Here is a 17217-nt window from a genome sequence, read left to right as displayed (position 1 = left end):
GGCATACTTTCTTCTTTAGTTAACCTGAGCATTAGATTGTGTTGTCATACAGAGACATGTTTTTATAAATCCACTGGGAAGGGGGGGGGGGGGGGGGGGGGGGGGGGGTCCAGTAAATATTGGTTAATGACAAATTCCTGCACAGCAGAATACTGCAGCTGATTCTTCATTATGAGGTCATTGGCATGCAGAGATCTGTGGCAAAAAAAATACACTGTAGAGCTGAACATTAAAGCTAATGTTGAACTCATTTGTTGTCAAGTTTATTCAAATTATATACGTTTTTAGCACATGTGAAGGCACCAGCTGACATCCAGAGCAGGCATTTGTTCAAAAAGGTGTTGCAGGACTGAAAATGACCTTTGCTGTCTATTTATTGTTCGGTCGAAATGTTTTTTTAAATACACGTTTTGTCTGAAACAATAAAAATCAAACAGATTTTTGAATGATTAATCACAGAAACACAAACGTCTTCTTTTTGGCCTAGGTAAATAAGAAAGCTGACCTTTTTTATATAGAGGGTCAGAACGGGAGGGGAGGGGGGTTCAAATTAATCAATCACTGCTATTTTCCCTCCAGACTGCTTCAAGTGTAAATAATGATTGATAATAATCAATCTGTCATTGCTTTGTTTTTACATGATTAATTAGATTACATCCTCCCCCCGACTCTCTCCACAGGTTCCACCAAGCGGTACCTGCTGACAGATACCAGACCCGGGTGTCGTGCACGTCTCTCGGTGGCGCGCCCTCGGGTCCTCCGTCTTACCGGCGGCAGCAGCGGTGGCGGCGGCAGCAGCTGCGGCGGCTCGGTGTCTCCGCGCTGAGATGCATCAGAGCGCCTGAGAGGAAACAGGAGGAGGATTTGTCTCCAGCTCCACCAGCAGCACCGGGATTTACCGCGTGGACGGCCGAACATTCCGCAGCTTGTGTCGGATCCTTCGCCGTGTGGCTCGGTAAGGAGAGGTGTGCTCTCTGCTGTGATTTGACCGGTTTGTGTCTTTATTCTGCCACGGCTGATGACACGCTGCTGTCAGCCTGCTGAGTGGTTTTACTGGAAGGCTGTAAAGCTCAGGTCATCAGCCTGAGCTCAAATATGCACCAAGAAAGATAAATACGATTTAAAACGAACCCCAAGATTTAGGCTTTTGTATTTATTTATATTTAATGTAGAAACGTTATTGATAAGTTAACTGATGCGACTGAGCTGAGGTGTCTCCTGATACAGCGACCACTCGGCATTGTTTTTATCCAACACAGAAAGCAGGGATGACAAACAATGGCACTCTTGAAGCTCTGGAATCTTATGTAGTCCAGCAGATTTCTAACTTAAAGTAGAGAAAAATCTCCCAGAAGCCATTTAAATGAAATAAAAAATAGAATGGTCACTTTGTCTCCATTCAAACAGCTACAGAGGGTTTCTGTAAGTCCTGCAAACACCTGTGCTTCTAGAAAATTCAGAAGAAAAGAGACCAGGTGGATGTTGATGTGCAGATGTTGTTGGTACACTTTGCACCTGAAGGCTGCATTTCTGATCGCTTCCTTTGGGTGATGTGGTGGGATTTCTCTGCTGCTGTGTGGAGGAGGAAGGTTGGTGTTTGGTTTGGGGGACATCAGCTGTGGTGGGGGAGAGGATGCCCTTGGTTTCAGGTCACCTTGACGACCCTTAAGCAGCTTGGAGAGCTTCCTTTTGTCATTGTTCTACTCACATTATTCATGTGCTGTCACACACAATCACACCCACAGATGTTTAAAAAGAATAAAAATCTGTTAAGTGAAATGTATGAAAATCTAACTAAAGACAGTGTATTTTAATGTTCCCTCGTATCTTTTTTAAGTAAAATCTTAATCTGCTGTATAAAGAAAATGGTACCTAAAGCTGTCAAATAAATGAAGTGAAGTAAAAATTGCAATATTGTTATAGAGCAGTAGCATAAAGTTAGCCAAATTACCCATGTAAAGCATAAGTACCTTTTTAAATTTCAGTGCAGCATGCTGAGGCCGAGCGGCTCAGTATCTTGGTTCATAAACATGAAGCGCTTGGTAACCTGTCACCACGGCGACATCCTCAGCACCACGAGAGAAGCAGCAGATTCAGTTTTTATAACAACCAGTCTATTACATCTAAATGTAAAGCTAAACCAGGTTTTAGATGAAGCAGGTTGAATCTTTGCACATAAACCAGCTCTTAAGTTCAGTTTTTAGAAGAATTTATGTTTTTTATATGAAAATTAGATGTTCTTGTGGTGGTGTGATAATTTTTTGCTAAATATTTCTACATTTTTTTTTATGTGAAATTAATCTTTAAATGACTGTAAATCAGCTAATTTGTTTTTACATTTTTGATTAATATGTTTTGTATTATTTCTGCTAACTACTGCTACATTTATTTAAAGTCCTAAGTGTTTACTGCAGACCTGATTTCACACATTTTCTAGTGGAATTTTCTTTTTTTCTTACAATGAATCAGGTCTGGGCACAGTCTCTTAAGTTATCCTTTTACATTTGGACACTATTCTAGACTGTCTGTCTCCACACAGGAGAATGATGTAACAGTAAATTGTAGTTATTTTGCTAATTAATTGTTTTTGGCATAAATAGTCTCTTTTTGTTGAATTTGTCTCATTTTTGGAGTCAGCTGGTCCTAAGATTTCATTAACTCTTCAAGTGAACATATTTGCTGTTGTGTTTGCATTAAATAGTTTGACATGCCTGAAAACCAAAGGAAGGTATCTCACGTCAGTCAAAGGAGCCCAGCTTGTCATCATGTGACATCAAATGATGGTTTGTGAGGAATTTGCAGTTTATGTGAGAAGACGTTTTCTCTAACCCTGCAGGTACTTTGTTACCAAACCTTAACAAGATAAGTTCTAAACTTAACAAACTGGCTTCAGTATGTAAATGAAACCAAAGAAAATTAGAATGGTGGATTAAGCTTACAGTTGTGCATGAGTCTGTTGTACATGTATCCCAAGAGGAAACCCAAAGTTAAAATACATGAAGAGATTAAACTTGAGATTCCCACAAACATAATATGCTGATAGGTGAATTGATGTTTATATCCTTCCCGCTTTGGATTCTTACTTGCTGTAAATTCACCATGCAGTTCCCTGTTGTGTTCACATGTGAGCTGAATTACACATCAAATGGACTTTATCACAGAGTTAACTGTTAATATAATCTATGATTTATTAGGACCTTTTATTTCTCTCATGCATCTCTTCCGTTAGATTCTTCTGTTTAATTATGAACAGATGAGAAGGTGTTCATGTAGGGATTACAAGATGTTTATTACTAGTTCAGGACTATCATTTACAAGTTTGTTTACATTCAGTTCCCCTTGGTGTAACCTAAGGTTTAGACTTCTCATTGTACTTTAATTTAGAACTCTAAAGTTGGAATACCTGAATTCAGTCAGAAAAATCGACTGGAGCACCATCAGAATTTGGAAAGTGATTGGAATCTCACCAGCCTTGACCTGAAAATACAATATGGTTGCCTTGTAAATGATCTATTTGTTAGCATGCCTATCAATTTTTAGTTCCTTAAAAAAGTCAGACACACGCACTATTGTCTAATCTCTGTCAGTGAATGCATTGCCACGATGTTGCTATATGCCCAACGTAAAACATAATGCTTTATCAGCTTGTATTGCTAATAGTAACTAGCTTAGTCAGTTAGCAAAACAGTGAGCAAACATGTAGCATGATCGGCTTGGGCGTGGCATCAATAGCTCTGATCCATAACAAAAATTAAATGCAGTACTGTCTTTATAGACTAATGTTAAAAGTGTTTCTACTCTGAGGCGTATTTTTTATTAATCTTACTTAGTTTAGCTCTATTTACGCTGCATTTCTGTGTTTTTCTATGGACAGCATTTGGTTCTGTGCAAAACATTTAGCATTAAAATGAGTTCTTGACTCAGGGTTTTTATTCTTTAAAATGTTTTTTTTTTTTGGTTTGTCTTTTTAGAAAATGTGGTCAAAGTGCATATCAACAGAAACTCATTTTTTTCTGGAGACAGACAGCATGCCAGAACCAGGTGTAAATGCTATGTTCATCATAGTGTTTCTCTGCTGTTTGATGTTAAAGAAGCACTACCCAACTTTGGTAGATTTTCTCAGTGATGTGCCACCTAACTGCTGATTCAGCATCCATCTTGCATCCTGTCTTTTCTCTAAACACTTTCCAGGGTTAGGGTTAGGGTTAGTAAAAGTAAATCTGATGTTGACTCTTGTCTCTTGCTCTGCCCCTTTCTTTTCCTCTCTTTCTACAAGTGTCCTCCTGCATTTCTTTGAATCAGCCATGGTATGCGTTCAAAACTAATAGTGCGCTGATATTCAGTTGCTGGTCTGCTGTAAAGCAAAGCTTTGCTGTAACGTAATGCTCCAAGCTGGGGGTAAAAAGGTGTGAAGAGTTTCTTGGGATGCTGCTGTGCAACAACGGCTCCAGAAATGTGCATAAAGTGCTACTTTAAAACAAATAGTTTACCTTCTATTTAGTGACCTGCCACCAGCTGTTAGAACAGTGACAATGGTAAAGTAATTTGAAGCCACATTTCCAACTGCATTAAATAATAGTAAAAAACAAAAGATGGGCTGTTTTTTGCTGGAAGCCTCAGGAAACAGCTGAAATCGTCCACTGTAAAAGAACTCTTACTTTGCAGTGTAATAGTGGCAGAAAATACAAGGATGCAGATGCAAGAAGCTTCTCTCAACATTTAGCTGGATTAGTGGACAGTTTTCTCTTTGTAGTGTTCCACCACTTTCCATCAGTCACTTGTTTTTTGTTCAGTGTTTTCAAACATTTTTAAAGTCAGATTTGAGCTTATAAAGTAAGTGGATGTGTCAGTGCCTAGAGTGTAAATCGGTGTCAGGTGATTGGGTCTGTGAGACAGCGTTTTGTTGAAGCAGAGACTCCCAGGAGACTGTAGGGACACAGATACCACTCATCATCATCATCAACAAACAGCTTCTCTATTGTCTGCAGGCAAACACCCGACTGTTACATCATGAACTGACATGATGATGTGACTGCAGAATATCAGCTCTGGAGTCACTGCAGCAGAATTTGACACCACTCCGCCCGGCGGCGGCTGGCTGCCCGGGCCGTGTGAGGTTTGCTTGGCTTGACGGCTCTGCTGTGCAGCCCGTCAGATTTCCTGCAGGCCAATGAGTGTTTGGGGAAAACATGGCTGAGTTGTCTCAGGAAAGCATGGAACCAAAACAAAGCAGCCTCTTTAATTTAACACACAGACAAAGAATCCTTTTTCAGTACTCAGACTGGACTGAAAAATCTCCTCCTGCTGCGATTATGTGTTTTGCATCTCATTACATCATGTGGCAAAAGCAGCCTGTTAGCTTCTGTAATGTGATTATCCATCCTCCATGTCTTTTGCAGATTCTGCCACACCACCTCACAAATGTTAATTGACCCCACGCTGCAGAGCTCAATAGGGACGACTGTCGCTAATTGCGGTGGTATTTTGAGATACGGTGGGAGCATTAGGCTGTGTTCCACCACGAGAGGAATTATTCACTAGAGATGCCTCCAACAGCATGTGTGAAAGAGTATCTGTGTGTTTGTGTCACTGGTTTACAGCTCAGTGTGGGGAAGCAATCCTGGCAGCCACCTCACACTGAGGAGATAGGAAAATAAATAAATGCTGCATTTATCTGGCTCTTTTACCTAAAAAGCTGTTCAGTTTGGTTCCCTTTTATACCTGTAATATATTTACTCAGGTACCAACATATCTTTGCTTGTCATTGTCTGCCTTTTATGCCGTCTTGTTTATTTGACCAACTTCTCAATGCTAAAAGCATCCTCTTTGCTAGCCTAAAAGCATAAACGTAAGGACAACTTTGTATTTAAGAGGAAAATCTTTACTGCCAATATGTGATTGTAGGTCCACTAAACCTGGATTCAAATCATTCATCTTGAGTGGCCAGACCTTCGACTGGTAATGTGAAAGATACGTATTCATTTTTTAAACATTTTGTCATAGTTAAAATGGTCATGTGGGCAACTTGTCTGAACCTTTAGTCAGACATTGTAATCATCAATACTCAGTTTTTCTGTTGGAAAGAAGAACAGTGCTGCAAATTTAACAGACTGAAGAAACAAAACGCAGTAGTTACAGGTACAGGAGTGTTATTCCTTGCTATTCCTGTGCGATCTGCACATGTCGTCATATACTGTGTGACAAGCTCTTTGTGGACGACCATGTGCCCAACAATGACATGGACTTGTTTGTATGTGCAGAATAATAAGGCAGATATACTGGGCATGCATCCATGCATGATCCTTTAGTCAAACAGCTCAGTTAAAACAACCATAGGTTCATGGTGCCTACATTTATGCCCCTGCAATGAAGAATGAGTGGGCATTTTTTAAGCATGTAGTTCTTTTTCTAAAACATATGAAGGTACATTAAACCATGTTGCATGTTGAGATGATGGTATTGTTTTATGAGGTGCAATTATCTGCACCTGCCACTGTTGTTAGCTGGTTAGGTTTGGTTTAGTTTGACTAAAAAGTTGGTTAGTATGGCCATATTGACCAACGTTACAGCACTGAGAGAGTTGAGAGAAATTTAATTTATTTGCCAAGGAATGACAGCTGCCCCTGGTGTGCCTCTAGTCAGATACCAGCACATTGCAGATATTTATTTTTAACTAAGTAGATCGTTTTGCATGAATTTAAAGTCACAAATCTAAGGAAGCCTACAGTTTTACAAGGATTGTGTGTATAGGATCTGAAATCTGATTCGTAGCCAAATCTGATGGACTTTGTCTTTTTTAATGATATAAATCACTTTTTGCAATTCCAAATACATACATCTGTTTTACAAGATCGTAGTCAGTCAATTGATTTACAAAAATCAGTTGATTAGGACTTGTGATTATCTTGAAATCTATTAGAACATATTTTGTGTAAAATGTACAGGTATATGGCTTTTACAAATGCTTGTTACAAATGGACTAAGACTTGATTTTAGAGGCTACTCTTGGAGTTTATATTAACAAAAACACAATCTTTTGAGGTAATTCTTTTAGAATTCCTGTATACAAACAGATCCCTGACAGGCCAATACTGTAAATAAGAATTTGGTCTTCATGTTAGGCCTGGGCAACATATCGAGATTTTCAAATATATCGAGACTTTATCAGACGCAGTATAGAAGCAGGGAATATGGTTTATATCGAGATAGCTTGTTTAGAGCTAAAAGCATCTTTGCTTTTTGCACAGCTAAATTTTTGTTATGGTCATTGAAAAGTATTTTTTAATTTATTTTGTTTTGGGAGCATTTAATTTAATATAAAGGTACTTTCAGTCAGCTGTTTTAATGCACATGTGCTACTGATCCTTAATAAAAGTATTTTTAGCACTGAAGGCTGTAAATTAGAACTGTCTCTTTGGTTAGTTGACAAACAATAAATAAATATCGAGATATATATCGTGATTCTAGTAAAAAATATTGAGATATAAGATTTGGTTCATATCGCCCAGCCCTACTTCGTGTTTTGCCGACAATACAGAACATAAACAAACCAACATACATTACAATGCAACCTTTCATCATTCTTAATAGTTTCCAATTAGAAGAGCATGATTCGTAGATGAACGATAGATCATCTACAGAAAGAGCTGTTACAAACCACATTGGTAGACAAGTCTGAGCTAAATCAAACTTCTAGATATAGAGTTGTAGGCAAAAAAAAAAAAAAAACCCTAATGTGGACCTCAGAAGACATTTTTAATCACTTGACCCTCCTGCAACATAATATAACCAGACTCCATATACAAGATGCACATTGTCATGTATGCTCAAAATAAGTTAGTGAGATAGCAATTAAGTCCAAAATATCTCAAATACACTCACACTGATAAAGCTTTTTCTCATTAGATAAGTCAGTCAGTTTCTTTCTGAATTCCTCATCTGTTAGATTCCCTTATGTTTATGCACCATCAGTTCCATAATGACATGGATAAACCAGTAATTTAAACCAGTTGATTTAATTAAAACCAGTCAGGTGTCACACTCCAATTCCATCTAATGAATGGCTCGTTACCAGGCTTCTACGTACCTGAATGACGTGTGGATGATGGAATTCAGCCTTTTGATTCAGGTGTGTTGAAGAATGAATGCATCTAAAAGTTTTAGGATGAGTTGCTCTCAAGGATCCCCTCTACACTAGTGGTAAATAGACTGTATTGATATAGCACTTTACCAGTCATGTTGACTACTCAAAGAGCTTTACACAACATGTCACATTCACCCATTCACACACACACACACATTCATACCCCGATAGACACATCGGGAGGCATCGAGGGGTTAGTGTCTTGACCAAGGACACTTCAACATGGCTCTCTGGAAATGAGATAACCTTTTCTAAAAGCTTGATGGTGTCCTGTAGTACTAGGATGCAGGAAGTTGCTGTAACTGAGCCAGAGTCCTCTCAAGCATAGTTATTTGAGTTTGTGTGAGGGAGAAGAATCCCCAGCTGTGTATTGATCTGGGGACGCAGCATTCAGACTGACTTCTGGCTCTGAACCAATTTTCTCCCCCTCTGTCTCTCCTCACAGCTGGTTCTCGTTTGCTGTCACAGAAATCGGACTTTAAGATTTACAGTGCGAGCAGCAGGCCAGTGTCTGCTCCCAAAAAAATGAAAAAAAAAAAAAGCCTCCAAAAAACAAATGCATGTGCTTTATGGTCTAGGAGGATTGTATTCGAGCAGCAGTGCAGGGATGTCCTTACAGATGGCTTGTCATTCGTTTTTTTTTTTTTTTTTTAAGCTTCAAAATGATCGACTATCACTGGGGTGAAAGAGTTCAGGCAAATATCTGATTTCGCTTAATGGGGCACTCGAGTTTTTAGTGGCTGCGCATACACCAAATGAGAAGCCACATCAAAGAGATTCAAGGTCCGATTAAAATGAAAGCACCAGAGTCTAAAATGGGCGTCAGGTTGATGTTTGGACAGAAAGCGGCAAAACTTTTTATTGTACATCCAAATCTGATAAAATATAAATGAATATCAGCTAACTCAGCTCAAAGATGAGCTTCTGCAACGCTTCCTTACAATGTTCGGTCCTATGTGTTGCCCACAGTAAACTTAATCAAAACAGCTGTTCTCCAGTAAAGTTTAAAGGAGGAAAAACACACATGCACAGAAACAAAAAAGATAAGGTGAAGAAGGCTGGACAGACATCCACAAGAAGACAAGAATAAAATGCGTAAAAAAAAATTGATAAAGGCTTTCTCAAAGATGAGAGTTTTAAGAAGAGGCTTTAAGGCAGCGACTTGGTGTGCCAGAGTTAAGTGGACAAAGAGTCCCATAAGATGGGGCTCTAATCAAAAAAGCCAGATCACACTTATTACAAATTGTGATCTGAAGGAGGTTAACAAGGTCTGCAGATATTAAAGGCTAAAGGGGGACGAAGTCTGAGATGTATTTGGCATATCATCTCAAGAAAGATAAAAAGCTTTCAGCAAAATATTTAATTTCTAGCCCAAGTCTCTGAACAGTACAGGAGGTTGTGATCAACAGTATCAAAGGTAACACTTAAATCCAAAACAACTAAAATCAAATGGTCTTCTGTCTGTACTCAGCATAAAGTCATTAGTCACCTTAACAAGTGTTATCTTTGTGCTATGGAGTGCTCAACCAGACTGGATGTTAAAACATCCCTCATAAATGATATCAGCTGTACAATGATTACTTTCTCTAGAATCTGAGGTAAAAAAGGACAGTGTAGAGATGAGATCTGGCCCGAATTATATTTCCTCAGCAGTGTATTGAGTTTTCTTTTAAATTTTTGATCTTAGTCATGAGATGACGTCATTTATCACAGTCCTGTGACCAGCGATCGGTATCACACTATTGTACAATCAGTGTAGGCATAACTTTTCGTTTGTAAACAAGTGGTGAAAAGTGTGTTTTATTTCTGAAGAATGATGAAATAAATGTCTAATATCAGGACTACACGAAGTTTAATGTATGAATGCTGATGTTTGTGCAGTAACTCAAACCCTCCATCACTATTCCCTGTGTTCAGTTTTTGTAAAGTTGGCTGAAAATCCTGTTATCTGCACCATATAGTAGCAACTATTTTCACTGTTTTAGCTGTCTTTTCATATGGAATTAGGAAACCAGTCACACAATCAATTGCCAGTTAGAGTGTTAACGCCGTAGGGCTAACTTAGTGTCACTTTTCTGAGAAGACACATGGCAGCTGTGGGAAGACTTTTTATGTATGGTGTAGCTCATAAACATAAAGGTCTGAACAGTTCTTTTTATATTTGTTGCACCGTTTGTTCTGCAGAAAACAGCTTTAATGTGTTTGTGTCTCAGGAGACTGTGTGAGGCTGGAGGAGGGAGGGCATGTTACCAGCATTAACCTCAGTGAACCTCCTCCTGCATCCTCCTCCTCATGCTAATAGAGACAAAGTCATTACTGTCACTCCAGAAAGCTGTCGCAGCGTTACACAGCAGTCCTTTGCATATCGTCTAGCTACTGCAGGCGTGTCTGTGGTTTCCAGTTATTTTGATATTTAATTAATCTGTCTCATTTATTTATATTAGTTGGATGAATATTTGATCCATATAAATCCCCACAGAATTTGAACAGACTTTAGATTCAGTTTCTCATTGATCAGATTATTTTACCAGTAAAGTATATTTCTATTTAATTTCAATAAATTCCTTTATCCAAACAAAACTGATGTGAAACCATTTTTTGTGATAAATATGAAAAGTTGAATTTTAAGTAAAAATGTAAAATAATTGGGGCCCAGAAGTATAAAAATGTAAACACATGAAAAACTATGCATGGACATTTTTCTTCACATGAAATGATATTTATGGATGTAGAATCATTAATCAATGTGATTTTTTTCTTTGTTTGTTGTTAGTGTTAATTTTTATTATACACCTTCATTTAATTGTAAAGACTCTAAATAACTGCGGCCGTGTGTATGATCATATCTAAGAATACCTGCTCTGGCTTTGTTTGAAGAGCAAGAATATTGATTATGTTCTGTTCTTTTCTGCTATAAGGTGAATTGGCTGAAGGGCCACTTTAGGCTTCCAAAGGTCATTTAAGAAACCAGCCATCATAACATGCCCCATCTACAGATCTCATTTAGTAAAACTGCTTTTTTTAGAGGCCCTTTATTGTCAAGTCCAATTAGTTGTTGCACAAACTGTATTTTTAGTTCTATTAGGGGAGCTTCCACATCCAGTCATGACAAGAAATGGCATGGAAATCAGGACCCTGTGTTTGTGTTTTTTGTGATTGTGCTTTTTAAAATCTTTTTAAAAACCATAAGTACGCACATATTTAAAAATTGGGTGAAAATGGTGCACATTTCAGCCTTTGTATATACACAGTTTAAATCATGAAACGACCTGCAGTTTGATGCATTTGGCTCCAGATTTTTCCAGCTTCTTAGATGTGACAATAGTTTTTTTTTTCTTCCTATAACTGAATATGTTCCTGAGACAAAACACCACATTTATTTTACAGAGAAAATGCTCCACTCTTGCATCATTAAAATAATTTCTTGCAGTCCTAATGCATTTTGAGGTTAAATAAGTCAATAATGAATTTTTGTAGTCGTTTTCAACAAAAGAGCTGAACATTTGAGCAGCTGAGTCGATTAATAATGGTTCTGGTCTCTCAAGAAGTTTGTGCCAAGCACTTTTCAGAATCAGAAGATTTGAATAATTTATTTTAGTAAATAAATTGATGGTGAAAATGTCTTACTGTTTCACATTATGAGCTGCACTGCAGTCAACACTCAATTTATTTTGTATTTAAATCAGGAAAATGTCCAACATTTGACACCAGTATTATTTGGACTGCTATATTTTCTGCTGTTTTATTGGTTAGCGGACTTTGTGATTTCAGAGCTATAGACACACACAGAAGCATGAGTGTGCACACAGGCGAGTTCACTGGCTGGATGCACATCAAAGGAGAATCGGCCATCAGTGAGATGGAGGAAGCAGCCGGAGGGAAGAGCTGCTGTGACTGAAGTGCTGTCTAATTCACACAATGGCGCATGTGTGTGTTGTGTGTGTTTTGTGTGTGTGGTCTTTCTCTGGTTGCACATCAAGTAAATCTGATTTGTGCTGAAAGCTGCAGAGGAGTGGAGCAGGAAATGGGATTTACTTCCTGTCTGAGAGGCAGCAGCCAATACAGGCCTAACTTTATTCCCATTTAATCTGCGATGAAGCTGAAAAAACTTCTCCTCATCAATATTTGTTCTGTCTCAAAATGTCCCCCCAAAAATCTCTTTAGATATGCATTGTTCAAAAATCATCAGAAATTATGATTAACTTTATTTAAACAGGTCCCATTCACATTAAGCTCAGGCAGCAGCTAAGAAGTATTTGATATCGTCTGGATTACATAATAAATTAATCTTTACTGGTCTGTATGTTAAAAAAAATCTGGATAAAATAGTTAAATTTTCCTACTGGTCCCTACATGCCAGACTGGTGATTTAAAGCCAATCAAATGGCTATATTCAAGGAGACAAAGAAATTTCATTTCTTTTGTTGTGTCTTTTCAAAAGGTCTCTTCCGGCTGACTTTGTTATTGAATGGACACTTGATTAATCTTTTTTCTATTGTAAAAAAAAAAGGTCTTTTTGTCTTTCACCATATTTCTTCCAGGTTTTAAAGACATCATACTTCAAGTAGCAGAACCTACAGTTGATTCTGGTACATAATATTAACCAGAATGTTGGCACACCTATTAAAAGTATTAGTTTTTTTGTAGGAATTATCTGCTTATGGCCAGACTGTGGCTCAAACTGCCTCTTGACATGGCTGCAGTCTATATCTAATTCATCTTGGTTGCATCCTTCGGTTGTTTAGAGAGAGGATGAATGCTCTGCCTGCTTAAACTGCCTGGAGGCACCAAGTTTAAACAGGGTGCTCGGGTTTCCTGGCATTTTCTCTTTGCTAAGAGCACCATTTCAAATAAAACACATCTGGTCTCCTCTCCCTTCAGCTTGGTGCTTTAAATGTGCAGGAATGACTCAAATCATGCACACATGCTCAATCTGGAGAAGTAATACTATCATTTTATTATTATGAGGCTAGATGATCTGGTTGAGTAATTAGATTGTGGTCTGTCAGTATGATACTCCCATCAAAATCTCATTATTTGTGTGTAGGGACCAGTGGTGGACCCTTCCCAGTTTCCAGATTAGGTGAACCAGATCCTTCCCTAACAATGTGATTAACTGTATTTTGTTCCCTGTTTTGTGAGCCAGTGTTGCCACTTTTCTGTATGTATGTCCTAATACTTCATGGCTGCAGCTGCAAGCTTGTGTTCACCCATGCAGAGACGCACAGGCAGCGCTCCAGCCCTCGTCAACTCAAGCTTAATAATTACACGGGAGCAACTGCAGAGACTCAAAGAGGCAGAAATGCACCCAAAGCTGAGATAGTGGTCTACAGTAATGCATCAAAATACACTAACATCTACATGATGAACTTGTTGTGTCCTCCAGTGATTCATGAATGCAAAACAACCTTTCAACAAAGCGTATAAGTTGTTAATCAGTAGAACATGCTGGACTCGGCCGAGCCTCATGGGAAATCATGAAGTGGGCACAGACATAATCTTTTTCTCCATCCAGATGGAAAAAAAATTGTGTATATAGTTGTTTACAACCAGTCTGAATTTCAAAGGACTATGTTTCAGTGCACAACCGTTTTTCTATGTAGAAAAGAAGTTTAAAACCTCTATTGACACTAAACTCTTTGTAGTAAATCAAAAACTAATCACAATTTAATAAAAAAAAAATACATTTTGTATTTTAAAAATCTCTTCAAATTGACATTTTAAAAGCATGCAAAAAACTTTACAAGCTAAGCCTTTCCTGTTAACTGTTTCATGTTGTGGTTGTGAATCCTGGTAAAATCCTGAATTTAGTTGAGAAACTGATTCTTGGTTAGGTTTATATGAAGATATTTTTTCAAACTCATATTTTTCTGGTTGGATAAAATGTGATGATACTGCCGTAGATTTAATGTGTAGTATGAGTTAATATGAACCTAAACAATCTGTTTGCTGACGTCATAAAAGTGTAGAACTATGTTTTAGAAATTACAATATATTACATTTGCAAGTATTCAAGAGACACGTTCTCTGCTTGGATCAATGACGCTGATTGGTGCCTTCTCCTGACATGTAGTTGTGCAGCTCATTGGATAATGAGAAGCGGTTGCTACGTAACGCTTCCAAGTTCTGGTGAAATTTTGAAAAAGAACAGTTTTTTCGCAGTGGTTGTACAAACATATATCACAGGGAATTTCAGGATTTAATGACTTATAAGAAGATTATTGATGTTTATCCTCAGTAGAGGAATCTAAGTCAGAATAAATATGTTCAGATATTTAGACGCTTAGCAGATGTGACTTATTAATGCTGGTTTGGTTTGTTTTTACAACATGCTCATGCAGCTGATTCTTCTACCTCTGACATTGTCTTTGCCCCATGTCTCAATAATAGATGGGTTTACTGGTTAACAGGTTTGGGTTTTGGATAGTGGAAGCATCTTGCAAGTGAATGAAAGTCAGTGTGTGTGTTTGTGTGAGGGTCTAGCTGAGGTGTCGTAGATAAGCAGCAGCTCTTGCTCTTCCCATTAGGCTGGCTACAGGATGACATGGCTCCCATTTCTCATGCCGTCAACCATCAACACACATACACACTTCTTACAGGGTTAAATGTAGGTAGTGAAACAAGTGTGTGACTAGATTTGTATCTGATAGATTGACCACAGCAGACGGATACATCCATTCACAGCACAGCAGATCTTTGCACCAGGAGAACCTTTTACATTAAGTGATGTGCATGTGTGTGTGCATGTGTGTGTGTGTGGGGGGGGGGGTCTGCCTTGAATTAGTGGCTAAATTTCTTTCATATTTTCATATTGATATCTGGGCTGTGTGGACAGGTTTTAAATGTCTTTCCACGATTTTCCAGGTTCAAGTATCGTTTAGCAATGAAAACCAAATTTTCTGACAAATTCCTAAAATATCGTATCTTGGAACAATCTATACCATCTGTTCAAAAGACAGATGGTGTTTCTATGGTTTATAAATCATTAGAAAACTTGAAGATCTCTCATGAAACAATACATGTACAGAGTTTTACAAAAGGCTGCAGCACAATACAGCAAACATGAACAATGCCTGCCTGTTAAAGAACTTTACACGCTAGTTTATCAGTGTTACTGAAATACTACTCACTAAATAAACTTGTGACTAAATTGTTTTCATACATTTAACAAAAGTTAATAGAACATAAAATAGGAGGAAAACTGAGATGTGGCCATCAGTGTGGTCAGCTGGGCTCTAAAGTCACACCTCTCAACCTGCCAAATGCCGGTTAAAATAATTTTTTGTTGGGTATAAATGAAGATTTACTGGTCAGTTTGGCAGGTGATGAATAAAACAACTTATTTTGTTTATTTGTGCTGGCAGTACTATCTCTACATTTACCATAAACACTCTTTCACAATGTCTTAGACATCCACTGGCCGCATGCTAACTTCATCATGCACAGCGTTGATTTTATACTACAGCTTGAGCTAAATGCAGCTGATTGAGGAGCTAAATTAAGAGATAAATGAGAAAAATCAAATATGTGGCTTCTGTGTGGCTTCCCTTTGATCTTTTCTGTGTGTATGTTCTTTGTGTTGAACCACGTGGGGTGTTGAGTTTCAGAAAAGATTTGAAAAATGGCGGCAGCAAAACAAAACTGGACTGTGGTGGTTATGTTTTTGTTGGAGATTATTGAGTGTCTCTGTGGTCTAAAGGCTCAAACAAGAAGTTTTTCACTCACATATTTGCCCATGTCAGAAGCATTGTCATCGTAATAAATCTTCCCATCAAACTGACTTATAGATTTAGTGGCTGATGATTTGTTGTTTGTTATTACAAAAGCATAAATCCATGCATCTTGTGGGTGTATTTTAAGTTTATCTGAACACATTATTCCAGCAATTAAATTAAATAAAAAATACTTTATTTAACCAAGGGGGAATGTGCAACCCGAAGGAAATTGAAATCCCTAAAATGAGACTAGAAATTAAATCAATATGAAATAAATAAATTTTTCAGGTCCCTGCTTTTTCCACACGATAGCCCTTCCTTACTGTGTTGGTGGGTGGGTTGGTGTGACTTGGGTGGGATTTGGTCCTCCTGTAAAATGAGTGAAGTTGAGGGAGTTCTGGGCCGACTTCACCACTCATTGCAGACCCTGGCACTCTGCAGCTGTGCAGCTAGCATACCACACAGTTATGGTGCCAGTGAGGATGCTCTCGTTGGTGCTTCTGTAATAGTTGAACATCAACCTCTGCAAGGTCTGGGGCCTCTTCAGCTTCCTGAGGAAGAACAGTCTTGGTTGTGCTTTGGTGACCAGGTTTGAGGTGCTGGTGGTCCATGTCAGCTAGTTAGACATGTTGATTCTGAAGAACTTTACATCCTCCACAGACTCCACTGCCTCACCAACTATTAGGAAGGAGTTGTGCTCATACCTCCTCATCTTTCTGAAAGGACATATTGGTAAACAAATCTACACAGTATAACTTTAAGACCACTTTAAACAGTGAAACCTGTTTATCTCCTTTCATACAAAACATGTTGAATGCTACTGGTTTTTTATTTTCCCAAAGTTGATCCCTGATTTCATGATAACATGAAATATATGAATGGATTTTAAATTAAAGAAAATATTTTCCTGTGTGCATCATGTACATATTCAGTAACATATTTGAGTCTTTAATATAGAAAAAAAAATCCAAGTTGGTAGAAATAGCAAACTGACTTTCCCAATGGAAAACAACAAAAAAGTGGTATTTCTGATAGAAATAAAACATATGAGTATACAGCTTCTCGTCTCACTCGTAGCACTCTTTTCCAACTCTTACAACGTGAATAACTCATACCGATGCTGTGGGTGGGACTGAGACAGACACCAAGCACACAAAAACCAGGGGCACGTTTTCAATTAGTTTATTTAATCAGAAATCAGATCAGACAAAGTAATGATTTTTATAATGAGGAAAATGAACTAAATGATGTGATATTCAACCATGCAGATAATTGGTTGACTTGTGCCACAGTTTTGTTCTGTCAAAACAGATTTGGCAACAAGAATTTACTGCTGACAGAAATAATGTTATTAAATAC

The 17217-nt window shown here is 38.1% G+C and overlaps 1 protein-coding gene across 3 annotated transcripts in view; it reads left to right on the top strand.

Moving 5' to 3' along the window:
- Window positions 1-17217, top strand: part of enox1 (ecto-NOX disulfide-thiol exchanger 1) — a 125646-nt gene that overhangs the window by 827 nt on the left and 107602 nt on the right. For 2 of the 3 annotated variants that reach the window (XM_042001691.1, XM_042001687.1), the window contains exon 2: window positions 681-955. The gene's annotated coding sequence lies outside the window, so the exon portion shown is untranslated. Of the gene's footprint in view, window positions 1-262; window positions 956-17217 lie in introns of those variants that run through there. The other variant, XM_042001688.1, reaches the window with a different exon arrangement.

Source organism: Melanotaenia boesemani, chromosome 12 (assembly GCF_017639745.1).
Source record: "Melanotaenia boesemani isolate fMelBoe1 chromosome 12, fMelBoe1.pri, whole genome shotgun sequence".
Taxonomy (NCBI): Eukaryota; Metazoa; Chordata; class Actinopteri; order Atheriniformes; family Melanotaeniidae; genus Melanotaenia; species Melanotaenia boesemani.
The sequence above is the reverse complement of the archived record's forward strand: the minus strand, read 5'-3'. Positions and strand labels throughout refer to the sequence as shown.